Source organism: Haliotis rufescens, unplaced genomic scaffold (genome assembly GCF_023055435.1).
Source record: "Haliotis rufescens isolate VD_foot unplaced genomic scaffold, xgHalRufe1.0.p SCAF_26, whole genome shotgun sequence".
NCBI classification, from domain to species: domain Eukaryota; kingdom Metazoa; phylum Mollusca; class Gastropoda; order Lepetellida; family Haliotidae; genus Haliotis; species Haliotis rufescens.
The window spans coordinates 1,381,466-1,393,583 of record NW_025963957.1 but is presented as its reverse complement, the minus strand read 5'-3'; the positions used below and the strand labels follow the sequence as shown (position 1 = coordinate 1,393,583).

The following is a 12,118-nucleotide window of genomic DNA, read 5'->3' as shown; positions in this document are numbered from 1 at the left end:
CCACACGTAGCAATATTCCAGCTCTATAACGGCGACCTCTAAATAAGACAAATTAGTGATTGATAGTTTGATCAACGATCCACGACGTCGGGGTAGGTGGACACACAACTAAGTCACCGAGACCGGAATCCCCAAAGCAGTATTAAATCCGGCTTACTCAGTCACTAAGTTATACATAAACACAAAGTGGAAACATTGATATTATCCCAACCAGAGACAAAGTAGTCTGAAATATGAGCTTCTCTGGCAGCACTATCCAACTTGATCCGGTTGATTGTTTAAGATATTTCATCAAAATAATGGCGCTGAAGGGTAAAGATAGTGTTTACATGAAAGTAATTTGTTTCCATACCACGACACGAAATGAACAAAACAGAGATGTCATCCGTATTTAAAACGTCTCCGTTGTCGCCTGTCTGGCGCTGCTTGTGTTCGGGAATTATGTCCTGAAGGATGTTTTCCTGACTAGGTGTGCATTTTTATATTATGCGAATTCGGCGTTGGTATTATCTGTACAAGATTCAGAGCTTGATACATGAATGAGTATCAAACGTATTCAGCGAAACGAGTGTCAGAGTGTTTTCATACATGAATTGTGATACGAGTTTCGTCAGCATGATACACACACGAATGCAATCGACTATATATTTTGCCGAAGAGAAGAAGCAGTCCCTTCTATAAAGAGACCAGTATGATAAACTCTCAGTATCCACATAATGATAGTGAGGGATGTCATATTACACCTTGACGACACTTCACGTCAACAAGATGTCTGTATTACGACACCAATGCCAGAATGTCGGAATTATTTTCACACGTGTGCGTGATATGAATAATGAAGTCCATATGTAAATTAAATGAAGTCATTACATGCCAGTTCTTGGCTTTGTGTGTTCGTATGGTCGTGTGATGTTATTGTTTGATTTTTAGCTTAACGCAACTTCAGCAATATTCCAGCTGTATGATGCCAGTCTGCATTTATACAAGGTATAGTGAGGGTCTTGCAAATGTACTTTCAAGGAAACTCAGAAGTCATAGCGCTGCATATTCCTATTCACTCACCCTCAATATAACACGCACAGTAGAATCTAATAGTGGGGTAAGTATTCTCCTAATAGTGAAAAGCATCCGTGACACTGATGGATTTATATTTTGGAGCAATCATCAGACTGTTTTATTCCTTCTTTCCGATCATTGAACTAATGAATGTGTGTCATGGTCTGTGTTTTCTTATGGAGCAAGGACGGCCTGCTTCTGTCTTTCACAGTGAAGTATTCTTACGGAATAGGACACCAGAGCACTGGAAGCCTCTTCCTCGTAAATCCCGCTCAGTCATCAAAGTACTTTGTCTACATTGAGTCGCTTGACAGAGAGCATCGAGCTAGACACCTCGAAAAGTTTCGCCAAGGAAGACTGAGTGCGATGGTCTTGATGTGAAAGAAGGCTGTTAGCAGTCCCAGCCAGAATGATGGAATGTTGCTGACTACCACGTAAACCTAATTCACAACCTTCTCCTTCTTTAGTTAAAATGTTTATAAGGATTCATTAATAACGTCTATCACAACCCAGGGGAATACGTAAATACACACACCAGGGACGAGTTAACCACTCACCTTCATCAAACACGGGTAATTAGTCTCGTAAATACGGAAAATGGTACTCACCATTCACTCACCCTAATATGACACGCACAGTAGAATCTAATAGTGGGGTAAGTATTCTCCTAATTATGGAGCAAAACAAAGGACGGCATACATCGGTCCTTCACAGTGAAGTCTTCTTCATACGGAGTACTGAAAGTATCTTCCTTCTAAATCCTGCTCGGTCATCAACGTAATAATGTCAGTACCAGCAAGTCTGACTCATGTCTTTCAACCTCCGAATTGACTTTCTGAAAATTTACATTTGATTAGGTAGATCAATCTTAATAATAACTCTAATCACAAACAATGTCCAAGTTTCGGACTGGGTACTAATTACTACGTCAGGGGCTAAGCTGTGCAGCATAGTCCCGCTTTAGCTCGCTATATCACGTCGTGGCTACTTAATGTGGTTACTGTCCTTTGACGACAGGTTTTTATATATAATATTAATGCATAACTTGTTCAAGTCACGATATGGCTGTAATACTGCCGATGTGACTTCACATATTAACTCACTCACTTAATGTGCTCAAATGAGGTAAGTGTCATCAACAGCTAACCGGGTGTTCGCTCCGAAGCATAATGGACCCAAGTACCCAATGCCTGTATGACCAGAATTATGCGCATTGTATAGTGAAATTGTGTGGCTGGAGCTTAAGTGCTGGCAGTATGGATAATTGTTTATGCAGCCAAGAAGTAGATTGCCAGGTCAAGCCATTATCTACATGACGTTGTCGTTCGAAAGCTGAAATGTTGCTGACTACAACGTAAACCAACACCCACAACCTCCCATATTTACGTATGTATAAAGGTGTTTACGGACCAGGAGAGATGAGCTTTTAATTTAAGCAAATGTCTCTTCCTGACAGTCTCTGTGCATTTACAGGACATTAAAGCATTAATGACCCAGTCGAATAATTTCAGTACAACAGTTCAGAGACCTTCATTATGTGACCGATCAGACGTTCTCTATCTCAGAGGTCCTGCGATAATTGTATGAATATATGAACTTTACAGCAGATTGTTTCTGATGAAAGAGGAAGTAATCCTTCACCGGAAACGAAATACTCGAGGACAAGCGTGAACGTTTATAGGGATCCATTAATAATGTCTATCACAACCCAGGGTAATACGAGATGCATAGGTATCTGACGAGAACCAACACTTTAAGACTTACCAAATCAGTCAGTTCTGTATAGGTTAAAGCGTTCTTTTTCCTGTAATTAAGAATCAGGAGTTATTGTCAAAAATGATGGCTGGATTCAACGCGGGATGACTCATCCTTGTAGCCGAAAGTCAGAGCTATAAGTCATACACCCACACACTTCGCCGACACCAGGGACACGGACAGGAGTATGTTTCAGTTGTCCATCTGACTAATAATGTACTACAGTAGACATTTCTTATATATAACCACACTATTTGCGTCAAGTCAACATCAGTAGACAATCATAGATCTTGAACGGTTTCCTGTTAGGAATGTTATCTCATTGGCGTGCATGAAGGATGTCGATTCACTTGTCGCCAATGAGGCATCAAACATTGTGCCCGAGTGTGTGAATGATGAGTGAACTCATCACACAATAGGATACATCAGTATAACTGCATACCAAACATATCTTACACTGAAGAGAAAATGGGTTCAAATGAAACCCGGAAGAACACTGAATCAGTACGTTTCCCAAATACATATTTATCGACATAACAGTACCTCCAAATTTTCATTAGAAGAACTATACAAAATGATAAGATGAAAACGAATGGAGATAGCATAATTTATTATTACCCATACTCTATGACACCGTTGACGAGCTGTAACAATGGTCATGACGTCACAGGTCTATCATTGATAAATTCATAAAGAGCATGTCAGTTTCTTGACGAGGTTTCCAATGTAGGGAGAAGGAACTACTCCTTCAGTCAGTTATATATTATTGGTTTGTAAGTTATTACATTCGTGTGTGTGTCATCTTTGGAAACCTGTGCCAACCTGTGCCTAAACGTACTTACGTAATAATCTTCATTAAAAAATAGTTGTCAGCACCTATTGGTAGAAAAGGTATATACAATTACTGAAAAATGGTAAAGCAATATGGTATATAAACTAAAATCTAAGTTGTTTGAGTGTAAGTTATTACTGGAAATAATGAGCGTAATGGAACGGTTATTGAGAGACTATTAAAGAAGTTGCAAGGAATGCTCTTCGTTTATGGAAGAGCCCAACACTGTAAGATAACCTATTAGACCAAAGTCTTATCTCAGGTTAGGACCAAGCCATGCACTGCTGCTGGCAGACGTCCACAAATATGTTTCCTTAATATTCATTTATCGGGGTTTCCACTGTTAATCATGTTAATCTTGCGTCAGCACATTATTCTTCACGAACATGATCATGATAGATTGGACGTGAACCATGTTATCAAACTCCGTGGTGTATCGTTTACGGCTATTTGGCGTCAAGGGTCTACTTGAGTATATGTGGTGTTATGGAAAGCACAAAACTGGATGCATTACAAAGAGGTGTGTGGTAATGTGTTTTGATCCCTGCAGTTGTCCTCACGAGTGGCATCATTAATGATAATGGCGAATCATATTTTATAGTGGAATGTGATAACATGTGTTAATGGGATAAACTTACCTTTTCGCTCAGGATAGTTAACATGCAAGACTTACCCAATAATAATAATTGTCAGGTGTGTTAATGACACCTGTGCTAAGAATGAGTGAGTGTACGTTGCTCAACATGTGTTGGAATCACTCGCTATATCACGGCCGTCTGCAAATATTCGAATCTTGGCTAGGCAAAGCAGTGGGTGACAACATGAGCAGCATTCGACGTCAAGAAATACATTGTGGAGGCTAAGCTGCATTTATCTTCGATTCAAATAAAGCAAGATAAAGCTTGACGATATATGGCAGTACGTTTCTATTTTCCCTGCCAGTAAGAATACCAGATCCACCGTCGCTGACTTATAACTGGATGCTGTTTAAGGAGGGAACGTTCGCTTCCGACAACCCGCTGCAGTGTCCTAATTTGATATCGATAATAGGGCGCCGTACGTCATCTGTCTAAATTACGTGCCCTTTATTTTGAAGACTTTAAAGCTCGATATCGATATCCACACGTAGAATTCTGCTTGTTTGTTGCAGCTCTGTGGTTTAAAGCAAATTCCCATGGCTGGGGACACCCGAAATGGGAATTTTTTCTGGCTTTTGTTTTGCAATTGTGTCTGAACCTATGCAATAATGTGACTGTGAAATAATAAAAGGAGCAAGCTGTGTTTTAAGCCCCTATTAGCAATATTCCAGGAATTATATCACAGCCGTGAAAACCAGAAAAGAGGTCCACACACTGTATCCATATTGGAAATCGAAATCAGGTTTGCCCGGTGACGAGCGAACGTTTAACTCAACAGGCTACGTCTACAGGCCTGGAATGTTAACATTATTCAATTGCCCTTTTTATCCGAAACCACCTACCACAGCAAAATAAACAGATCTTAGTTTGGTTCATTTTTCAAACTAACAACATGGATTTTGTGAAGTATGGAAGTATGTCAACAATTATTCGATTAATTCTACACATACCTACTACTACTACTACTACTACTACTACTACTACTACAACTGATGGTATCGACACCGAGGTCATTCGAATTCAATGATACCACCCAGATACCACTCAATGATACCGTATCTTGTCCTTTTTGATAAATCCAATGAAATCATTTATATTATTGATTTTTTTCTGCCCCTGTTGACACTAATGGGATTGACAAGATTCAGGAAAAGCGGGGTAAATAAGCTGACCTCGATTTCGAAATGTCACGCTTGCATCCCAAATACCAAGTTGTCCAATTCCCCATTGCTCTCGGTGCCTTAGGTTTGGTACCTCCCAATCTGTTGTCTGACATTGGGAGTGTACCCGGGTTTGCTGCAAGGAATACAGCTCTTCTGGCAATCTTGGTAATGCAGAAGGCTGCAGTGTTGGGGAGTCTTCGTATTCTCAGAAAAGTCCTGGGTGGGTACGACAAGGCAGCGCTTCCTGGGATGCGTATAGAGGGGCAATGGCCCTGCGCTGATGGTGAGCCTAACCAGCCTGACTGTTCCAAGATCATACAAACTTTCTTTGCTGCATATATTATTTTAATCTGTAGATAATAATATTAATAATAATAATAATAAAAATAATAATGATAATAATAGGTAATATGAAGAACATTAATGTAACACGATACTCATAACCCACTTGTAAATCAGATTGAGGTGAAGATTCTGACGCTTTTTGCCATTCATCAATTTGACATATTCTCCTGAAATACTCGCAATGGTCATGGTCAAAGATGTTCCCAACTTCTCCTTGTTCAGTCTGACAGATACTTATTCCGTATTGCTGGTGATGTTAGGGATATCAATGTAGCAGAATTCTTTACTTGACGGGTGGACCATGAAAAACCGATTTGATTAAATTTCAAATAAGATCTGGAGGAAATGACTTTGAACACCACGGCCCCACCCTCCCTCTCGTATAGAAAAAAGTTGAATATGCAGGAATATTACATTCAAACATGATGACGCGTTACTTTTCGCGAATGTTGAATGAACCCCAAAGTCTCCATTAATCAGGCTAAATGGACTTCATCGATCCACGCCGTTAGGTGCCATGACACACTGTCAGTCAGATCACAATTGTGAACACCATTCCTTCTGACTATTCATAAGTTTATGGTGGCCATAAAATTCAGTGGTATGAATATCAAAGTCTTTACATCTCAGATTCAATTCCATCCGATTGCAAGCGAAGCGCCTTTACAAATATACCTGACTCGAAACGTTGCTGTTCATTAAAATTACCTTGGATTTTATCGTGATGAGTAGGCATTGATTGGTTCAACCGTTATTACCCTTTAAGGAGGAAGATAACAAAGTCACCGAGGAAACCGAGGGATGCCCCTTGGTTTGTTGGAAGCAGGGGCTTCGCCGGTTGTAGAATAACAATGATTGACTTCCCTAGAATGTATTTGGTTTTCAGTGACCCTTGATCGAATTCATTCTGAGCCCGATCGTCCCATTCGTCGCAGAAATGTAAGTCACATTGTCATTTGACGTCGTGTCCGATACAACGTTATATCCACGTGACGTTATCCCCGACGTGAAATTATCTTGGCTTAAGTGTCAACAAGGGGATTATCTCCATCCGTTCCTGTGCTTCGTTCTTGCTACCCATGTACTAGCATGTATTTATAGAATAACCCACGAGGTACGAGTGATTACGGAAAATATGTCACTCGTGAAATTAATGTTTTAAGTTCCGAGCTTTAGCGAGGAACTTAAAACATTAATTTCACGAGTGACATATTTTCCGTAACCACTCGTACGGAGTGGGTTATTCTATTTATTACCCATATTCATATTAAAGACATGTTTTAAGAAAAAAACAATCAACTGTCGCCGATCAAGAATCAGCTGTTTTGTATCAATCCGCGTGTGAAAAAACACTGTCTGCTCATTCCAACCACATTACTCAATTAACGTGCAGTTACGCGTGAAAAATAATAGTTCTGTTAAAAAATTGTAAAGATCACATTATTGCAGTTATATTTCTGTCCGATTTACACAGCGTACTCTATCTAGCATTGATAAAGAAGACAGGTTCCCAAAAAGGTTCATCAGGTTTTTTAATCAAAGCTTGTTTTGACAAGATCTCTTCACTGACAGCCAGCCCCCGTCGTGCATCGGCAGATACATGCATTTCACATTGAGAAGAGGAAACACGGAAAACCTGTCAATTTTTGTATGTGTCATTTGACAAAAATGCCAAAACCTATAACAACAACATAGACGGAATGTACAGAAGTCTTGTTTGTTAGAGAAAAGTAACGAAAAGAAGCTAAACTTTGAAAAGTACGATTGCTGTCACAGTGTCGGAATGAATGACCCGACTTGACCCAGAAATGAGACAGCCGAAACCAGGAATGACAAGAGAACCGGTTACAGTTTAATCCGGACAACAAGTTGAATTAACATCGTGTGTGATTTGAGACAAGTGTCACTGATGGGAAACATGTGCATGTGGGATTTCAGGAGGATTTGTCAAACGCGGAGTGGACACAGTCAGGTGACGGGAGTTTGTTGATATTTTTATGTGATTCATAATGGTCGAATACCTGTTGATAGACAAACACAGTATCTGGGGATTTGGTGATAAGCTGTCCGCATTCACGGAGTTCATTTAGTTCAATATCGGACACAGGATCAGCTCGCTGGGGTAAGTTTTCCTTTCCTTGTATTTTTAATTATCTCTGTTTTGATTTCAAAACCTCCGAGTTCAGCAAAGTGCATCGATTTTGCAACCAGATGCTGGTAATCATGTCGCTAAGGTAACACTCTATGCTACCCTTGATCCCCTTCAAAGTAGACAGTTCGAATTCTGAACTGTCTGATGTGCATGCCGAAATAATAAATTTGCAAATAATAATGTTCAGTTGCACCTTTCCTGTGTCATTAACCCTCATAGTCATACGGTCAGCGGACGTCAGTCAGCCTGCATACCGCTCAGCGCCGTACTTTGCAGACGTCGCGGTTACGAAAAACGTATACATTGTATAAAAAAGTGTCACGTCCTTAAGTTATTTCTTCACACAACGTTACAAAATTGTACGAAATAGTGTATCTTTATGATGTCTTTCGGAAAGTCTAAATGTCGTTGCAAAATGAATTTGTTTTTATTCTCATGCCATCGTTGAAAGTGTGAGTAGTCATAATTTTCGTGCTTTTCTTACCTTTATACATTTGTGAACTAAGTTCATGTCAACTTGTCAAGTTTAGACTTTTTCATTGTGTTTTCATTTTCATTGGCAGTTATCGATGTCATCATCGTTCACAAAGGCAAACCTGTCTATACAAAGTCCGGTTTTTGGATTCGGGTGGTCGAAAATTTCATCACACAGCAAGCCCTCTAACACAGACGCAAACCAGGACTTGGTGGTGATGATCTTGGCGCTCTAGAAACAGTTTCTGGCAACATCACAATCTAAATCTTTGAACTTCAATCTGGCCATATGCAGTTTTGACAACAAAGACATGAAATGTGTTCAGAGGTTGAATTATACGAATAACTTTTCATGTCAGTCAGATCTCCGTCCGCTTTAACGAGGTCATTTACTTTGACAGGACTCAAATGGCCAGTCATGTTTGTTGACAAACGGGGACGTAGTTTTGGTTTTTACTGTAAAATGAAAATCATGAGAAATTAATGAAAAAAATGATAATGTGAAATCATGTTGTTGATATGAAACTATGTGTCTTGTCTTAAAAATCTCGAATCAGTGAGATTGTAGCACGTAAAACATCTGAAGGGAAAGGCGTGGATTTTTGAATGAATGGGATGAGAAAAAAATAGTTCCGTTGTCCAATGAAAATTGATCTTTGTTCCACTGACCAATCAGCTTCGAGAATCACTAATTGCACACTGTGCAAATATCAAAAAGTTATTACACTGCATATCTGAGCCCATATGGGTAATAATGTGCATTATTAGTTGTCTCTGTGTTGGTTACTGAACACCGCTTTGAACACGATTTCAGTTGTATCACGGCGTGTCATATAAATGTAAGAGGAAAGCCCGTTATGTGAGACTTTTCAAAAAAATTTCATATGAACATTATTCGTTCTCATCTTTCCAACAGAAATGACATATTGTCAAATTGTAATGAAATGGCTATTTTAACTTCGGAAACAACTTGTGATCAATATCAAAGATGAAATATGTTCACTTGAAACATTTGTACCATCAATAAGATGTTCATGATGTTTCGCATTCAGGATGTATTTATTCGTTTTAACAGCTATATCACATATTTAAAATGAACCAAACGCCAATTACAACATTTAATAGGCATCTGTTGCAATGTGAGCACATCGGAAAGGTCAATAATGTGCATAAAACAGTATGCCACTTGAAATAGCCATGCCAACATGATAACAATTGACATATTTTAATGATGTGCGACTGATGAATGTTACAGGGAAAAACGAACATTCGACCAGTTTAACCTTCTGTATATAATTAAAGATAACGTGGTAGAATAACCTGCCCCTATGGATTTATCACTTTATACATGGTTACACACATCATATACATGTTTGATCATTAATTTTACCACTTGATAATCGGAGGGAAAGAGGGTTTGGGGTGGGTATGGTACATTTATATCTCGGTACATCAAGGCTAGTTGGTAAACACTTACACCAGAAACGAAATAACCATTCACCTTTATCAAAAATGGGTAATTAGCCTCGTCCATACAGAAAACAAACCTGATAAATCGCTATCGCCTTGTTTCCTCCGGTACCAGTCCCCTTTTTGTTTGTTTGTTGTTTAACGCGACACGTAGCAATATTCCAGCTCTATAACGGCAACCACTAAATAAGACAAACCAGTGATTGATGATCCACGACGTCGGGGTAGGTTGACACACAACTAAGTCACCGAGACCGGAAACCCCAAAGCAGCATTAAATCCGGCTCACTCAGTCACTCATATACATAAACACAAAGTGGAAACATTGATTTTATCCCAGCCAGTGGTATATACAGAGACAAAGTAGTATGAAATACGAGCTTCTCTAGAACCACTAGCTTCGCATCAACCAAATACTCGTAAATATTCTTGGATGGATGTTCATCCAACTTGATCCGGTTGATTGTTTAAGATATTTCCTCAGAATAATGGCGCTGAAGGGTAAAGATAGTGTTTACATGAAAGTAATTTATTGCCATACAACGACACGAAATGAACAAAACAGAGATCTCATCCGTATTTAAAACGTCACCTTTGTCGCCTTTTTGGCGCTGCTTGTGTTCGGGAATTATCTCCTGAAGGATGTTTTCCTGACTAGGTGTGCATTTTTACATTATGCGATGTAGGCATTTGTTTTGTCTGTAAAGATTCAGAGCTTGATACATGAATGGGTATCAAACGTATTCAGCGAAACGAGTGTCAGAATGTTTTTATACATGAATTGTGTTACGAGTTCCGTCAGTATGCGTGCGTGATATGAATTATGAAGTCCATATGGTGGTGTGATGTTTTTGCTTACTTTTTAGCTGAACGCCGCATTCAGCAATATTCCAGCTATATGGTGGCGGTCTGTCTGTTATGTACATGTACGTCACTGGTTTGTTGAATTCTATACCTGGGGCCATGTTAGACTCGCCAATTGAATTATCTTCCGTTTTATTTGACATCGAAATAAATAAATGTATCAATGATATGCCTTACCGTATATTTTATAAACAACGCTATTATCACCTTTGCATTTATATATACAAGGTATAGTGAGGGTGTTGGAAATGTACGTCAAGGTAAATCAGTACTCATTAAGTTGCATATTCCTATTCACTCACCCTCAATATAACACGCGGAGTGGCATTAAATATTGGGGTAAGTATTCTCCTAAAAGTGGAAAGTATCCTCGATGTTGATGAATTTTCACTTTCGAGCAATCATCAGTTCCTTCTGCACTATACAATCAATTAACTAATCGATGCCAAGACCGTGTGTCACGTTTTGTGTCTTCTTATAGATCAGAACAAAGGACGGCCTACATCGGTCCTTCACAGAGAAGTATTCTTCATACGGAGTACGACACTGGAATACTGGAAGTCTCTTCCTCCTAAATCCCGTTCGGTCATCAAAGTACTTAGTCAAAGCGCTTCGCTACATCTCTACACACAGTCGCTTGACAAAGGGCATTGAGCTAGTCACATCGAAATGTTACGCCAAGTGATGACTGAGTACGATGGTCGTACAGTAAAATAATCCTATTGTCAGTCCAAGCAAGTTTGACTCATGTCGTTCAATCACCAAATTGACTTTCTGATAATTTACATTTGTTAATGTAGATCATTCTTAAGCAAATAATTACCGTTAGTACACACAAGCAATATACCAGTTTCAGACAAGGTAGTGATTACAACGTTTAGAGCGAGGACGTGGACCACAAGCCCTCTTTAACTCCGATTTATCACTAATCACTACATAATGTGGTCAAATGATGTAAGTGTCAAAACAGTTCACAGCTGGCGAAATTCATTTTTGGTGTCCTCCGCCGTGGTACGGCTAAAATATTGCTAAAAGCAGTGTACTTCCAACTCGCTCCGATGCAGAATGGATCGCAGAACCCAATGCCTGTTTGTGTTGCCGTGTCATTATCTACGCGTCCTCGATCTAAACCCTAAATAAAGCTGACTGCCGCGGAAACTTACATTCACAAACTTACCCTTCTTCTCGTATGCATAAACGTGTTAACATTAGGGACCAGAATACAGAACCATTTAATCTAGGGGAGTATGCCCTTCCTAAAAACAGGCGTTTACAAGAAATTAATCAATTAATGACACATTCGAACAATTTCAGTTTCACCATTCAGAGACTTTCATCACGTGACAGATCAGACGCTCTCTATCCGAGA

General features: G+C 39.4%; 1 long non-coding RNA gene across 1 annotated transcript; it reads left to right on the top strand.

The window, feature by feature from the left end:
* The first annotated feature begins 7,850 nt into the window (after positions 1 to 7,850).
* On the top strand, positions 7,851 to 8,566 carry LOC125383722. Its single transcript, XR_007222886.1, has 2 exons — positions 7,851 to 7,911; positions 8,505 to 8,566. It is a non-coding gene; the product is annotated as an uncharacterized LOC125383722 (long non-coding RNA).
* Positions 8,567 to 12,118: the final 3,552 nt, after the last annotated feature.